Genomic DNA, 18420 nt, shown 5'->3' with positions numbered 1-18420 from the left:
GCCGGTCAATGGAGGGCGGTAGTGAGCAGCAGAAGCAGCAGCAGTCACAGAGCTCCCGTCGGCGCCCGTGGAGAGCAAGAAGGAGAGCAAGAAGGAGAGCAAGAAGAAAGAAGAAAGCAGCTGGAACTGGAGCAGGTGAGTGAGCCATACCCCCAACCCTGGATAGCCCCCGCACTCCACTGTCCCCCCTGGTGCCCGGCCGGAGCTGCGGCTGTTATCGCCGCATCTGTAACCGGCAACATCCCCCCTGTGGCATCTCCGGCAACACCCCCCCCCAGCGAAGTGGCGGCCGCATCTGTAACCGCCCCCAAGTGGAGTAGGACACTGCTCCCTCACTCTCCCCCGCCCCCGGAAAGTGATGCCACTGACCCCCCCTGGAGCACGGCTGTAACTGGCGGCATGTTGCGACAACTCTGGCAATATCCCCCCCCCCCCGAAGTGGCAAAGTGGTGGCCGTGGTGGAGAGGGTGAGTGCCGGTGAGCCCCCCGCCTAGGGCAATCCGGTGCCTTGCACCGGCCCTGTGCACTGCTCAAATTTTATGAAACATTTTTTCTGCTCTTTAACTCTCAGTTTATCTAACCTCTCGTCGAGAGTTGATGATCAGCGATTTCCATCCGTACACGATTGCATCTCCTTTCGTTTAGCTCTCACAGGACTCATTAGAGAAAATCACGATCTCGCTCATAAAATAGGCACCAGCCGTCAGGCTCAGCCAGACGTGTTGCTATCATGAAAATTCCAATCCTACACCGCATTAGTATTCCCGCCACTGACGGGGGACATCCATTTCTTGGAGGGACCTTTTTATATGCATCCAATTGACTAGGTACAGCGTAATATGACTGATTTTTCCTTTTATTTTCCTCCGAAGGCTTTAACTTGTTGACAAGCTCGAATGTTCCGGCTGCTGAAGTGAGACACAAATAGCTTCACAGATGCTGCAGACCTCTCCACTTAAACCCAATTTATATGCAGTTTACATTCACGTTTGCGGCAACAGGATTACCAGTATCAAGTCCCTTTTTAACAATATTTTGTAATTGCTCGAGTCCCATAACTGCCGGTAGTACCGTACCTGGCTGCTACCTGCATCGTTTTATTGGAGAAAATATAATCTACGTCTTCGGGGACGCCGACGATGTGATATTTAAGGAGTTATCAGACTGGCGAACTGTTAAAAAAAACGTATATTACTCTATTCTCGCAAAATTGCCAAAGAGTGTTTGAGGGACGTCGCCTGTTTCTCCTCTCAAAGACAAACCATAATAGTCCGAAGATTTAACGCAATCCAGAATTCTGTTCTTTCCAAACACTGCGCACATGCTGCAGCCTTGTGTTTATCAGATCAGCCATATCCGCAGGGGAGAAGCACTGTACAGCGCAAAACAGAGACACGATGAGGGTGATTCAGGTTCACTCGCAAAGCACATTTGGGGGCTGAATCTTACTGAGCGCCAGAGAGGCTGCCCCGCCACATACCCGCCCTCTGCCGTAGATTTCCCTTGCAACCATGCAAGGGGATGTGTTACGAAAACACATCCCCTTGCATGCCTCCACTGCAGGAGAAATCATTTGAATGGTTTCTCTGGGCTTTGCAAATAACGGGGGGGGGGGGCTTGAGTGTGACGTCATTAAGCCCCTCCCCCAGTATGTAAAATAGCCTAATTCACGGATCTCCATGGAGGGGGCAGGGCTATAATTATGCGATCGTGACATTTTAGCTCCGCCCCCTCCTCTGAGACCAGCGGATTGCAGCATTTAAATGCCACAATTGGGGGCACAGTGGGGGTCCCCCTGAATCCGGGAGGGTTGCCATCATTAAGCCCCTCCCCCAGGATGTAAAATAGCCTAATTCACGGATCTCCTTGGAGAGGGCGGGGCTAAAATTATGCGATTGTGACATTTTAGCTCCGCCCCATCCTCTGAGACCTGCGGATTGCAGCATTTAAATGCTGCGATCGGGGGGGCGCAGTGGGGGTCGATTTTCGGGAGACTCCCGGCCATTCCGGAAGGATAGGCAACCCTGAATAACAGTCAGTGGGAACTGAGTATTATTTGCGAATGCCGGGACATCCCAGAACACGTCGACGCCCATAAAACACTGGACAATCCCATGCCGCCGTCTCCCCCTGGTCCGATCCTGCAAACGGCTAGGCAAGTCGCTGAAGCAGTTCCAAAAGAGGACCTGCATATGCGCATAAAAAAAACATGTGCAGGCCCACAACCATCGGGACGGTCCCAAACTTATAGCAATGCAAGCAGACTAGAATCACCCCCTTGGTTTGCTAATGGACAAAACCATGCTGCACTGCAGGTGGGGTAGATGTAACATGCGCAGAGAGAGTTAGATTTGGGTGGGATGTGTACTTCAAACTGATCTCTATTGCAGTGTAATAATAAAGGAGCCAGTATTTACCCTGCACAGAAACAAAATAACTCACCCAAATCTAACTCTCTGCACATGTTACATCTGCCCCACCTGCAGTGCAGCATGGTTTTTTCCATTTTTTTTTGCTTTTGCGAGTGAACCAGAATCAGTCCCCAAAATGTGCTATGCGAGTGAACCTGAATTGGGGCCAATGTAACAAGTAGAAGTTGCTGCTTCCGGGCCTTACTGGAAAAATAATGATCTACATGGTGTTTCCTGGAATCCTTCGAATGTTGTTGTTTTTTTTTACTTTAATTACCTCTTTTTTCTTATTATTGATGGATTGATTCCTTGCTGCGTCGAGAAGTAATGTGTATATGTTAATTTAGTTCAATAAATGTAATTAAATGAGTTCAATAAATCCGCATGAGTCCTTCTTCCTGCCAGTGTGCTTATACCCATGCCTTTCAGTTTTTGGGGCTTGTGTATGTCCATTAATTATACTATACAGATTTTTAAATGCAATTGCTTTTAAATGGCAAGAGGATACATTTTAAAAGCTCCTGATCAACATGACGTTTAATTTGTTAATATGGTAGTGGCGTATCCAGGGCTGTGACATTTGGATGGCGTGCCTGGAAGGCATTCTGCTGTTCTGGCCAGATGTGCGTACTGCAACATTTATAGCCTCAGAGCATTCTTTGGACTGCTGTAATTCCCGGTGCCGGTAGCTCCGCCTCCTCTACATGATGTCATGGGCGCAGGGGTGTGGCTGGCAGAGGGCACAGAAAAGCCCTGTTTTGGCACTGGGTGAATCCGCAGTTGTTGCAGTACAGCCTAGGCCAATAAAAGACCCCGCTGTGTGCTTAGCAGTGGGCTACATCTGTCCCAAAGGCCATCTTTCATATTATGGGTGGGATGTATTAAAATACATCGCCGCCCTTCGCGCCCCCCCCCCCCCCCCCGCCGCGATGCCGCCGCATATGTACTAACATATGCGGCTGGCATCGCGATGCGGTGATGGAGGCCCCCCGCGATACCTGTACTGTGGTCTGCGGGGGGTCTCCGTCACCTCCCAGCCGGCTTCTGCTGCTTTCACGCCGGGGACAGCTAAGCAGGCTGTCCCCGGCGCTTCCTCCTCCCCCCTGCAGCCGGAAGGACGTCCGGCTGCGTTGATAGGGGGAGGAAGGGCTTACCTTCCGGGGTCCAGAAGCCCAAGGGAGGGGGAGAGGGGGGTCGGCGAGGCGGCGGGGTTGCGGCGACGCGGCGGGCGGCGAAAAGAAGCCCATAGGCTTCTATAGGGTATCGCCACCCAAAGGTGGCGATACCCTTCAATGCGGTATCATTTTTGATACATTGGAAAATGCGGTAAAACCAGGGTTTTACCGCATTTTCCATTTGATACATCCCGCCCTATGACTCTCATTCATCTTCAGACACTTTGCAAAGCTGCAACTGCCGGTGGCAGGCTGTGTGGCAGTAGGGGGCATCCAGCATAGGGCAAATCCACCCTGCGATGTGCCTGCAAATGTTTGCTATTGTGTGAGCGCTTGTCTACACAGAGAAGCACTCGCACATTACGATCCGCCCTGGGGTTTTTTTTTGGTCGCAGCAGCTGAATGCGATGTCAGGCTGCCAACACGGCCCTCCTCCCAGAACGGTTTGGACATGCCTGCTTTGTCCGGACCCGCCCTGAAAATGCTGCTTTGCTGCCAGTGCAACAGTCTGTTCCCAACAGTCACCACCCCTGTCGTGCCATCGCTGTCACCTGTCGCTAATTAAAAGGCATTTGCGTGCGCATATCTGTGAAAATCATATAATCTGCGATTTTTGCCGATCTGTGAGGGTTACTGAATTAGCCCCTATATATTTGGAATGATGGTGCAGATAGAGGGGTTTATTTCCTAAGATGGGAGTTCTGTTGTTTTAAAGGGGTGTAGTTATGGACAGCCAATCAGAATCTACTTCTTTTTTTAGCACCTTCTAGAAGATAATAGATAGAATCTGGTTGGTTGACCATCCCATCCTTCAATAGAACTCCCATCTGCAATCTCACACAAAATATGGGCAGCGGAAGAAGGGACAGGTGCCGTTTGCACTGAGACGGGGAAGCCCCACCCCTAATGACACTGATTAATTATATAGGAGCAAAATTAAGTTGCGGGGGTCAATATGCAAGGCCCCATCACCATCCCTTTTGGGGCTTATTGACTATAGGCTGCTGCGGTGGAGGCTGCTGATCATGTGTAAGGCAGCCAGCGCTGCACATATCTTAAATTCAACTTTCCATGTACAGTATGTGGATATGTGCCGGCCGGCTCCGCCCTGCAGTGTTTGGTTGCACTGCAGTCCAGGGGCAGCAACCGCCGCTGGGTGTGTCCTACTCATGACGAACCTCAGTAAGATAAAGATGCAGCACTCCAGGGGCGTAACTATAGCACCGCAGCCCCCGCCACCGCGGGGGGGGGGGCGCTGTGCATGTGGGGGCGCCGGGGGCTGCGGTGCTATAGTTAAACCCCCCCTCAATCCCCGGCAGACTTACCTATCGCGCTGGTCCCGGCGGCTCCGTTCTTCTGCTGAGGACCACCACAAAATGGCCGCCCCATATAGCACACTGTTCTCTGAAACTGTCTGCTGTATGGGGGCAGCCATTTTCTGGTGGTCCTCAGCAGAAGAACGGAGCCGCCGGGACCAGCGTGATAGGTAAGGCTGTGGGGGATTGAGGGGGGGTTTGCATGGGCGGCGGGGTAGGGGTGCTCGGCGGGGCGGCGGGGTAGGGGTGCTCGGCGGGGCGGCGACGGGGGGGGGGGGGGCGCCCCCCCCTAACGGCGGGGGGCGCCCAAAACGTAGCTATGCCACTGCAGCACTCCCTACCCCTCCAAGAATGGGTCATTAGGTCGACAGTCAAAAGCTCGTCAGTCAAAAGGTCAACACATGAAAAAAGGTTGACATGGTCAAACGGTCCACATGAAAAAGGTTGACATGGGAAAAGGTTGACATGATTTTTTAAAAAAAATTTGGATCGACAAAGACATCGTATAAGTGTCTCGCTGCGCTATTACATTCTCCCTCTATGTCCACTGGTATTGTAATTAGGTACAAGTCTGTTTTAAAAAAAAAAAATCATGAAAAACTCGTGTCGTCCACTTTTTCTGTCAACCTTTTTTCACGTCGACCTTTTGACCACGTCATTCCTAATGCATGTCGACCCAGTCTAATGTCTACATACCTCCAAGAACATCTACAGTAGTGCTTACATGTTTAACTATGGATATCCGGCCTTTAAAACCATTCCAGTTTATTGCAATCGTGATTCATTTAATATCACGGCCCATTTACGGTTCTGTACTACAGTACGGTCCGGATGATCTACAAGTGTACAGGAAATGACAGCGTTACGACATCACCGGCCGGTGTTTATGTCTCCCCGCCGCCGCCGCCGCTGCTCTGCTGTTGTGTTGTTTGCCGGCTGTATTTGCGATGCTGTTGGGAAATTTATCTTAGCATTTGTTATTTTGACATTTTTATTAGTTATTTTTACTGTATCGCTAATATAATGGGCAACCTCCGCAGCTGCGGCGTATACCATTACTTACAGCATCCTATAACTTCACAGAGGACAGAGGAATGTTGTTGAACTTATCGCCTTGTGGTTTACAGTAACGTCATACGCGCAATTAAAAAGTCAACTTTTAAACACTGTGCTTGGTCACACATTGCGATAAGAGGAAGTCTGAGCTAACGATTGCCGAGTACATAAATGGCCGATCCGAGTCGTACTATGTGCGGTATCAGTGCTTCTCATTTAAGTGCGGGTGATTTCATTGATTATGTGCCGCTAGCCTTATTAAAGAAAGAAATGATGGGCCCATGTACTAAGCCTTGGAGACAGTTAAAGTGGATAGAGATAAAAGACCCAAATTCAGGCCTGTTCCCTCTGCTGCGAATGCGCGAGTGGTCCATACAAAGACAGCCAATGAAGGCAAGCCAATGCAGCATTTCCCGGCCGTTGGGTGGGAGTGCCGCTGATGTCATCATCGGCCGCCTTCCCCCCACATCCTTTGCAGTGAGTAATCTGATGGATTTCACTTGGGCGGGGCGACGTTGGGCTCCGAAACCTCACAGCACAGCAAGAAGGTCTGAATCGGGCTAAAAGTACCAGCCTACCAGTTCCTATTTGTCGTGTCGCAGGATGTGTTTGGAAAATGACAGTTAGGAAATAATTGGTTGGCTCATTAACTCTGTTCACATTATCCCTCTTAGTCTGCCATACCCCTACACCATACTTACCGACTTTCTGGCTGCCCTTTCCAGGAGAGGGAAGCCAGCTCAGGGGAGGGCGCCGGGAGTGAAAAGGGGTGGGGAGGGAGCAGAGCCACTGGTACTTGTTTCCTAGAACGGCCACCATCGGGGGTAATCGTGGACCTTAACTTAAGGTACACGATTACCCCCGATGGACCCGCTTTCCTTTGAAATCAGGTCCATTTTGCCGGCAAAGGCAAAATCGGGTCCATTGCGTCGGTCGGGGGCATTAACATGGCACGCGACGTGACCGACGCGATGCACTCGATTTTGCCATAGGGTTCAATGTTAAAATATTTTTAACATTGTAATCGGGCAAAAAATGGGAAATGGGACAATATGGCCCATTTCTCATTGTATATGCCCCCCCCCCCCATTGTGAACGTCACCCCAGGATTGACGCCAACGGTACGCGTCCTCCGACCTTTTCATACCCCTACTATCCACGTCGGCGTGGAGTTGAGAATATAAAGTGTGGCGAGCGCATCGAGCCACCGAGCCCGAAGCGTGGCGAGCGCACGCGTATACCTGTGAAGTTATACGCATCCCCTCGCTGCGCTCGCCACGCTTCGGGTTGGCGTCAATCGTGGGGTGCCGTTGAGGGGGTTAAAATTGGGGTCTGGGGAGACTTTTACATTGAATCCAATGTAAAATAGGGTCCCAGGGACCCTATTCACATTTCAATCAATGTAAAAATCGGGACCATCGCGTCGGTCGCATCGCATGCGATTTGGTCGCTTGCGATGCGAACGATGCGATGCGACCGACCTGATCAACATCGGTGTGGCCGTTCTAGAAAACAAGTACCGAGCCACTTGTTGGGGTATGACCAGAGCGATATTACAGTTTTGCCTGCCTTACCTGTCTTGCTGGTCCCGTCCCGGCTCCCTTGCTGGCTTCATTCTTCTGCTAGTGAGACGGACCAACACAAAATGTCCGCCCCCATACAGCAGACAGTTTCAGAGAACAGTCTGCTATATGGGGCGGACATTTTATTGTGGTCTGTCTCACTAGCAGAAGAATGAAGCCAGCAAGGGAGCCGGGACGGGACCAGTGAAGTCAGGTAAGGCTGCGGGCGGCGGATTGGCGGGCGGCAGATGGGCGGAAGGGAGGGGTTAACTATAGCACCACAGCCCCCCGGCGCCCACACATGCACAGCGCCCCCCGCGGCCGCGTTGGCTGCGGTGCTATAGTTACGCCTCTGCCCAGCATGTCAGTGAATGGAAATCTTACTCTATTTACTAACCATTGGGTCGACCTTGTGCCATGTTTACCTAGACCCCTGTTGATCTTGAAGTATGTCGACCCAAAGGTGTCGACCTAATGACTGTCTACCATCGTTATGTCGACCAAACGATCCCAACCCGTGTTATCACCTTTGTATTTCCCGGTGAAAGCTGTAGGTCGGGAATTAGCGTTTTCGATTTCACATTAACAACACAGTAACCTATTGAAGGGGATTTGTTCTGTGAGAAGATCCAGTGCTCTCCGGGTTTACAGACGCAGACATGTCAGTAAAGTGAAAGACTTCAACTGTTCGGCGAAATAATTGGGCGAAGATGTCAACGTTTTAATCAATGTTCTGGAAGTAAATAGACATTGATTTCTTAGCGCTTCCAGACAATCGGAGAAGACGCTGTCCACCTAAATGGATGTGTATCACTGGAGCAAATTAAATGGAGACAGCTGGCAAAAAAAACAGTCTTGTGTTAACTGCAGTTTCGGAGTAAAGTCAGCAAGTTGCAAAGAAAATTCTCCTGAATCTAGGTTGGAATAAAACTTGAAATGTTTGGGTTTGTATTTCTAGCATTACTAGAGCAATTGGCATTATCCAAAACCCATTCACTGACTACCAGCAGCGGTGTAAAGAGAGGGGGAGGGGGTACTCAATACCCAGGCCCAGGTATGATGGTGTGGTCCAGGGAGGCCCCTGTAACCTGGCGGCAGCAGCAGCTGTAGTATCTCTTCTCAACCCAACACATGCTGTTCTGTGCTGGGCTGCAGTGTGGCCGGGGAGGGGCTTACAGTACAATTTTTTTTTCTTCCAAGGTTGTATGGCCACACCTCCCATTCTTAGGTCATGCCCCCGGAAATGTACTTGGACCCTGCCAGGCTCACTACCATCGGCAACCATGGGCGTAATGTACAAGGAGCACCACAACTGACATCAGCTGTGGGCGTAACTTATAAGAAGCACTACTACCGTCGGAAACCGTGGGCATTATTTATAAGCAGCGCTTCTGCTGTGGGCAGCCATGGGCATTTTGTGTAAGCAGCACTCCTACTAAAGGCCTTATGTGTTTAAACAGCGTTACTACTGTGGGCATTATGTATAAGGGGTGCTACTATGCTGGGCATAATGTATATAAGCATCACAACTACTGTGAGAATTTTTTGTGTAAGTGGCACTACTACTGTGCCCATCATGTGAATATGCAGTGCTATTAGTGTAGCAATTATCCATAAAGGGCACTACTATGTAGCGTAATGTGAATAAGGGGCACTACTGTGTAGCTTAATGTGAATAAGGGGCATTAAGTGTTGTGTATTGTGAATAAGATTGTGCTACTGTGTGGCGCAATTTGAAATGGGGGTACTATAGTGTGACCACACCCCTGCCTTGTGCTGGGCGCCATGACATAAGCTTGCTCCGGGTGCCATGGCTTCAGGTTACACTTCTGATCGGCACACTCCACACCACTCTAGTTATGGTATGATTGTACTGATGTACTTGTAATTAAGATTTCTAAACAGAATCACAGAGGGTAACCTTCTTTTCCTTCATAGGCAAACTCAGAAAAAGGGGCGGGGGCATCCCTTTGCCAGAAACTCACTCATTGGTCAGCAATCACGACCACAATAGCGGTAATACTGTATACAATAAATCTTGCTAGAGCTCTAACCACAATATGTGGTATAAAGAGAGGGGAAAGAGCTGCTACACATATCCAGTGCCTTCTCCTACCTAGTCTGTTATTTGTGTGGATTTGACCGCTCAATCAGCACAATGGACAAGAGAGACCAGAGAGCAGCTGCCACGAAGAAGAGACAGGCATTTTACTATGAGGTGGGAGAATGTGTGCCTGGAAAGCTCAATTCCAACTCCTACAAGTTATAATATGCATTTATTTTGAGCTTTTTAACCTTTTCCTGATTATTATTTGTACTTTGTAGGAGGCAGACTCTTGCTTGTCGAGTGCTATTTATATCCTCTTCATGGCCTGGGCCAACTCACTCTCTAATCAGCACTTTGAAACTAACCTGTGTTTGCCCCGTCCTTTGTAATTCCCATTTACAGGGTAGAACATAAGCACATTCCATTACGCAAAACATCTCCAAAGGAAATTAAATCAAATAAAGCATTTGCTATATAATCTGGGTGAGATAATAAAAGAAAAAACATAATAAATCACGGTAGCCGGCTTTCCTCCCTGCGGTGCTGAGATTGGGGTCCTTGTTCTAGAATGACTTTCAAACTACAGAAGTACATGAAAAAAAAAAAAAACAGTCCAAAAATACGTTTAAAGGGACGTGAATCAGATCCCAGAATACAGGCAGTAAAATGGGCCTTTGGAGATAACAGAGCAGTAGTATAAAGTCAGTGGCACTTTCATCTGTCCCCAGGAGGACAGTTAAATATTCCTTCTACATTTATTGTATTTCTTAAAAAAAAAAAAAAATGTACAAGGCAGTATCCAATTAGCTGCAGTAATTTACCACTGCTAATTGACCTGTTCAGGGCTATGCAATTAGCTCTGATGCTGGCGCTTATCGGGAATTTGGTTTTGCCTGCCTCAGATTGGCTAATTAACAACACCTGTGATTTCCTGTTAAATGTCTGTTCATAGCAGAGGGTCAGGGTTCACAAAGCCAGTTAGTGGCATTGGAATATCCAATGCCGGGATTTCGGGCTTAGACTGTGCATGCGCAGTATAATGCCGGGCAACATCTAAGCACCCGCTCAGACGCTGACCGGCTGTTCCTGACCCCGAGGCCACTTCAGCAGCAGAGCTTCACCGCTCAGCAGACACCCGCAACCCTCTCACCACCCGCTCCCGGCGTCGCTTCAGCAGCTGCGCCGCTCAGCAGACACCATCCCCCACATGTCACACCACTTCAACAGCTCCGCCGCTGAGCAGACACCATCCCCCCAGTGGCATATCTATAAATTTTGCTCCCCTCTGCCAAAAAAACTGTGCCCCCCCCAGGCTCCTCTCCAGCATGTTTCCCTAGCGTGTGACATGATGATGTCACACACATAACGGAGAATCTGAAGCAGGAGAGAGGAAGAGAGACCAGCAGACACTGCTGCTTCCCTTGGCTCCGACGCATCCCAGGCCGCCCCAGCACGCCCATCGGCCCGCCCATCCTGCACACAGTAGCCAATAGCCGGCTCTGTGTATAGTCAATTGATTCAATGGGGGATTTGTCGTCTCTGCTGTGGCCACCCGCGCTGTGGCTGACTTGCCTCCGGTGCTCAGTCAGTGGGCAGCTGCAGGTACCAGCATATCAGAGCGCGAGTGGGTGCCGGCGCCCACACAGACCCCACTGTGGCTTGCTCCCCCAAGCAGCAGCTGGGGCTGCCTTACAGTAGTTACGCCACTGCATCCCCCACCAGGGCAGCCGAGAGGGGGGGGGGTACTAATTACCCAGGCCAAGGCATTTTGGGGGCGTGGCCTAAGTGAGGGAGGTGCCCACGCCCCCACACTTAGGCCACGCCCCCAACATTTTACCGGGGCCCAGCATTCCTCTCGGCTGCCCTGTCCCCCACATGTCACACCACTTCAGCAGTTCCCCTGCCTGGCACAACATCCACTGACTGCCTCCACTTGCTCCCGCCAAGTAAATTAATGTGGGGGACAGGGGGGTGGTTTTCTTTTAGGGATACCAATCCTGGGATCCTGGGAGTCCCGGGATTGAGCATTTTTTTTATCTCGATTCCCTGGACTGAAAAAATTCCCCCGGATTGGAATCCCTACGTGGATGTACTGTATGCCGCGTGCTTCATATAGAGACAGAAGACAGCACCTTATAGTGCTCATGTGCACTCTGAATCTTCCACCTGGTACCTTCAACTTTCCCCAAAGTTTATTTAGCCCCATTGGAATTTTCACATTTTATTTTCCTACATCAAAGAATCAATATGAATGTATGACGGAATTCAGTAATAAGCAGGAGATAATGAAATATCAAGTGAAACAATATCAGCTCTAAATGTTCTCAATCAATTATGGAAATGACATGAGATACAGGTTCTCGTGTGTTTACATCAGTCAGACACATTCAGTTTCTCCCAGATGCTAATAAATAGTATAATGTAGGATAGCGCAAGACGACAATATTATACTATTGAAGTAGAAGCTCAGATCTGCCCGCTGAGATCTACAGTCGTTTCTTCTGGATTTCAATTAACGGAAATAATTTACTTTTGTTTGATAACTGCTGCTAGCAGGAACTATTCATCCACAAACATTTGCATTATAATCGACTGTGAAATATATATATATATAAAATCAGCAAAAAAGTATAACATTTACAGTATTTCTACTTTCTTTTTATTCGCACTTAGTTAACAATGATCATATATATATATATATATATATATATATATATATATATATATAGATAGATACAGAAGTACCAACACACTCGCCATTCCTAGGAATGGGGTGCAAACTGCACCCACATCCCAGGGTGGGGTGCGGTGGCCTGTGACCACACACTCTAGTAAATACAAACACAGGGGGCCCAGCACTCACTACAACAAACTAACTCACCTTAACATTCAAATAATCAATAAATAAATAATGGGGTTTTAGTTCATGAATTGATCAATGCATTTAAGCTTGCAGCCCATCGCCAAGGGACCCCATTTCACTGCAAGTCCTACACTAGCAACTGGTTATCTTGAGAACCTGGCACCTGCTTACACATCATAGCTAAAATGAACATGTGTTTTTTTTCTGGGTTAATGCTCAACTGCCAAGTAACATGGCTTTTATAAGGTGAGACAATCCCAAACACAGCACCTGAATTAGAATTAAAGGGGCAGCTGTCACAGGTTTCAGGTAAATGAGCTTATCAAGGGTGCATGAGAAAGCTATGATCACAGTAACAGAGGTTAATTAAAAATCAACCCAAATATATAGATACAGAAGTACCAACACACTCGCCATTCCTAGGAATGGGGTGCAAACTGCACCCACATCCCAGGGTGGGGTGCGGTGGCCTGTGACCACACACTCTAGTAAATACAAACACAGGGGGCCCAGCACTCACTACAACAAACTAACTCACCTTAACATTCAAATAATCAATAAATAAATAATGGGGTTTTAGTTCATGAATTGATCAATGCATTTAAGCTTGCAGCCCATCGCCAAGGGACCCCATTTCACTGCAAGTCCTACACTAGCAACTGGTTATCTTGAGAACCTGGCACCTGCTTACACATCATAGCTAAAATGAACATGTGTTTTTTTTCTGGGTTAATGCTCAACTGCCAAGTAACATGGCTTTTATAAGGTGAGACAATCCCAAACACAGCACCTGAATTAGAATTAAAGGGGCAGCTGTCACAGGTTTCAGGTAAATGAGCTTATCAAGGGTGCATGAGAAAGCTATGATCACAGTAACAGAGGTTAATTAAAAATCAACCCAAATATATAGATACAGATCCCTACGTGGATGTACTGTATGCTGCGTGCTTCATATAGAGACAGAAGACAGCACCTTATAGTGCTCGTGTGCACTCTGAATCTTCCACCTGGTACCTTCAACTTTCCCCAAAGTTTATTTAGCCCCATTGGAATTTTCACATTTTATTTTCATTCATTAAAGAATCAATATGAATGTATGACGGAATTCAGTAATAAGCAGGAGATAATGAAATATCAAGTGAAACAATATCAGCTCTAAATGTTCTCAATCAATTATGGAAATGACATGAGATAAAGGTTCTCGTGTGTTTACATCAGTCAGACACATTCAGTTTCTCCCAGATGCTAATAAATAGTATAATGTAGGATAGCGCAAGACGACAATATTATACTATTGAAGTAGAAGCTCAGATCTGCCCGCTGAGATCTACAGTCGTTTCTTCTGGATTTCAATTAACGGAAATAATTTACTTTTGTTTGATAACTGCTGCTAGCCGGAACTATTCATCCACAAACATTTGCATTATAATCGACTGTGAAATATATATATATAAAATCAGCAAAAAAGTATAACATTTACAGTATTTCTACTTTCTTTTTATTCGCACTTAGTTAACAATGATCATATATATATATATGGTACTTGTTTCCTAGCACAACGCCACCGATTTTAATTGTATGCAATCGGATTGCAAAAATCGGGTCAATTCGATCGCATGCAACCAAATTGCATGCGATGCGATTGACACGACCAACCCGATTTTTTACATTGGAACCGATGTTAAATGGTCCCTGAGACCCAATTTTACATTGGCCCCAATGTTAAATGCCCCCCAGACCCCGCTTTTCATTGTATGCCCCCCCCCCCCCCCCATTGTTAACGCCAAAATGAGAGTACAAACTGGCACAGCTCAAAATGAAAGTACTTTACAGAAGCCGTCATTTTGCCGGGCTTTTAGCTAGTAGTATAAATTAAAGAAATAGGGAGGCCAGATTGATTTTTCCTATACAACAATATATAAGCATAGATGCAATAAAAAACAACAAAAACATATAATTATTAAGCAATATTCTGTATATAAAACAGCAAATGCTGTAATATACAGTAGATATCGCAGTAAAATATTTACGGCGTCCCCCAGTGCTGAGTACACTGTGGTGATATAGCATTGTGATTTTGTTTAATAAACAATATATAATTTAGTTTCTATGATATCACCATCGTTAAACACGCTTGCAGCTTTCCTATTTGGCATTGGGTATTATTCTTCTGCGGTTTTAGATAACTATGAATAATCCCCCATGGTCTGTAATTTTATTAAATGCAAAAAGCAGAATTCATTACCTGGCATGCAAAGCAGTAATTAGGGGTTTTTAATTGGACTAGTTTCGCACAACCAGAAAATCAAATAACCGTACTATAATAAATTATCCAACAAACAAAAAAGAAACAATAAAAAAAATGCAAAGTTAAAGAAATTGCCAAACAAGAGAACACATTTCCTGCTTTTATTACATCCAAGAAATCCAGACACTTTGGACTCGGGTCTGCTGAAGATCCTGCCCCCCTCCCAAGTTGCAGGGAGCCGGGCAGCGGGGGATAGAGAGATAAATGAAAGGCTACCACCGCAGCACAGCGCAGCACAGCGGATCCGCTTACAGTGTGTGCCAATAGCCACAGTGTGATGAATGAAACTAAGCACTCTTAGGGAGACTCCCTGACATAGCAGCAATATCCCTCTCTCCCTCATTAGTCTAGCAATCTCCCTCATGTCACCTATCCTACATTACACTGTTACATTTTTTTGGGAAAAAAGGAATGAGAGATAGATACATTTACATTGAATCATCAGCACCATTTCCCAGCACTTTATCAAGTATAGTACAGTAGCTCTTACTAACTGCTCTGGGGCTCATCTACATTTGGATATAAGTCATTTTAAAAGATTCCTCTCAGATGCAGCAGTACACACCCACGCTTCTAGGTGCCACGTTCACATTCTCTTTTCCCAATCTCTCCATATATGGAACTAGACACGCCCTTTGGGTGGAGCATGACATGCCCCCTAAATGGGCGCCATGCAAAATTCTATTTCCAGCTATAATCTCCCTGAAACTAGTTTTCAAAAGTAGGCAAGTATGCTCTTAAGGCCCATACACACTGGGCTGAAAGCCGCTCAAAACACTAAGTTTTTGCGGCTTTCAGCTCAAAGCCGCCCAGTGTGTACGGCCCGGTGATGAGTGGTGATGTACGCTCCCGCATCATCACCGGGAAAGCCACTCATCTGCTGGTATTACCAGCAGATGAGCAGCTTTGTACAGCACTGCGCTATGCAAAGTCTCCCGACCCCCGTGACAGCGGCGGGCAGGGGGAAAGCCGCTCAGTGTGTATGGACCTTTAGCGAAATGTTCCAAACTCTCAGAAACTCAGTATGGTCAGACTGGTCCTAGTGACGTAGAGCAGCTGGGTGAGGAACAGGTGTTACCATGAAATTGAGGTGCTCACCATCCAACGACAGTCTAATAAAAGTTTGATGTTCGTTATCACACACATTCATGCAAAGGTTATATTTTGTTGGGAGTCAATTAACCTACCAGTATATTTTTGGAGTGTGGGAGGAAACCCGAGTACCCGCAGGAAACCCATGCAAGCATGAGGAGAATATACAAACTCTGCACAGTTTGGGCCATGACAGGATTAGAACCCAAGACCTCAGTGCTGTGAGGCAGTAATGCTAACCATTAAACTGTCTTCATTGTATTAAATCTTTGTCTCCTGGCTCATATTGCATAACATCACCTTGCCACTCACTGCCAGTGTAGCGGGCACATGGATTTGGTAAGCAACCACTTTGGCTGTAAACACAAATCTGTGAATCCAGTAGTACAATGGCCCTTATTCAGATCTGATCGCAGTACAAATTTGTTCTCAAATTGGGCAAAACCATGCTGCACTGCAGGTGGGGCAGATGTAACATACTGTATGCAGAGAGAGAGTTAAATTTGGGTGGGGTGTGTTGAAATTGAAATCTAAATTGCAGTGTAAGAATAATGCAGCCAGTATTTACACTGCACAGAAACAAAATAACTCCCCCAAATCTAACTCTCTCTGCACATGTTACATCTGCCCCACCTGCAGTGCACATGGTTTTGCCCATTTTCAGAACAAATTTGTACTGCGATCAGATCTGAATAAGGGCCAATGATTGAGACATATAGACGCACTTACTCGCACCTACAGGTAAATTGCAGCTTATTGGATTGACCCGTTAATGTTGACACACAGTATATACTGTGGCTCATTCATCGGTGTGTCATTTCTAATTAACATGTTTATACCGGTGAAAATTTTATGTGAATAATACCCCTTTCACACCAGAAAATGCAGGGACCCACCCGGGAATATGGCCCAGGAATCATGCCGGGCCATTCCCGGGTTGGCCCCTTTCACACCAGAAAAGTCCCTGCATTTTCTGGTGTGTGAAGGGGGCGGGAAGGAGGCCAGCAGGAGGTGGGGAGGAGGCGGGTAGTCGGCGGGATGGTGTCGGGCTGTCGGCGGGATGGCGGCGGAGGTGGGCAGGAGGTGGTGAGAATACTCACCCCGGTTGCTTGTCCTCTGTTCAGGCCGGGGATCCACACAGTCGGCGGCGCAAATGATGGGACAGGCGGCGGAGAGCTGCGTCATCATCATCCACCGCCTGTCCCGTCATTTGCGCCCGCCGCCAGCGTGGATTCCCGGCCAGACAGGACACCGAGGACCACCAACCCGGGTAAATATACCCTACCCCATTCACACCAGTCAGGTCCCCGGGTTGAACCCTGGAACAACCCTGCTACCTAGCAGGGTTGGATTGCCGGCAAATTAGCCCGGGAACCTTTCACACCAGCGCTAGTACCGTGTTGTTCCAACCCGGGAATTTAGGCTGGTGTGAAAGGGGTATTAATGTTTATTTACAGACTTCAGGTGTAATCAGTGCTATTTTTCAGCAGGAACCAGCAGGAACTCAGTTCCTGAACCTCTAATTAAATATGACATCATCAGGAACTGAAAATGTACTTTTCATAAGATAAGGTTTATTTTAAAGTCACCTGTGAGTGCCTTTGTTTCTAAATACAATATATACATCTTTCTCTCCCTCCCTCTCTCTATTATACATGTTTTTTTTTTAATTAATTGATCCACCCCCAGACCTGCAGTTCCTGAACCTATTTTTCCAGATAAATAGTACTGGGTGTAATAATAAAAGCAATTGAGTAAATAAGCAACCATGTTAACTGTAGCGATCGGAAGACTTTGGGCCTTATTCTGATCGGTGCGGATTTCTCCGCATGCGGTCGTCCCGCCGATGGTGATCGTCTGCGCATGTGCAGAGGTCACTCTGCGCATGTGCAGGCGATTTCGCCGCACGTATTCTTGAGACGCCGCACAGGGGGCGTAGAGGGGCCTGAGGGGCTACTTAGCCTCATTACCCTATGCATACGCCCCGCGTTTCATGGGCGTTCCCATGCAAACGCGGGGCGTATGCATGGTAATGAGGCCGTGACGCGTGTGTAGGGGGCGGGCATCTGACATCGCCGGATGTCAGCTGCCCGCCCCCATACATGATTTCACACGGACAAGTGTCCGTGTGGTCTTGTGTGGCGGGACCTGGTGGAGCGTGCGGCCCTGCATTCGATGTTCGGCGACCATCGAATGCAGGGGCTGCTCCCAAGACGGAGGAGGCGTATCCCCGTCCAATTTCATGCGGATCGCCACATATCCGCGTACGGACGGAGGTGGCGATCCGTATGGAAGGCGGGGATTCGCCTGCACGGTCGTGGCCGCATATTCTGATCGGGCCGCACCGATCAGAATAAGGCCCTTAATGACATATTTATCTTATGCATCTTAATATCATAAAAAATTTAATGCCTGGTAATAAACTATTCCATACTTACTGTGCCATCACAGATTAATGGAATCACACATACTGTATCTGAGGACTAATTAGAAGAAATTAGACATTCATTTCCTGAGAATTACTGTATAACATTTGCTTCATGTTACAGACTTTATTTTAAAAAAACCTTTGAAGAAGGGAACTACTTTT

Source organism: Crinia signifera, chromosome 5 (genome assembly GCF_055691185.1).
Source record: "Crinia signifera chromosome 5, ASM5569118v1, whole genome shotgun sequence".
Lineage (NCBI taxonomy): Eukaryota > Metazoa > Chordata > Amphibia > Anura > Myobatrachidae > Crinia > Crinia signifera.
The sequence above is the reverse complement of the archived record's forward strand: the minus strand, read 5'-3'. Positions refer to the sequence as shown.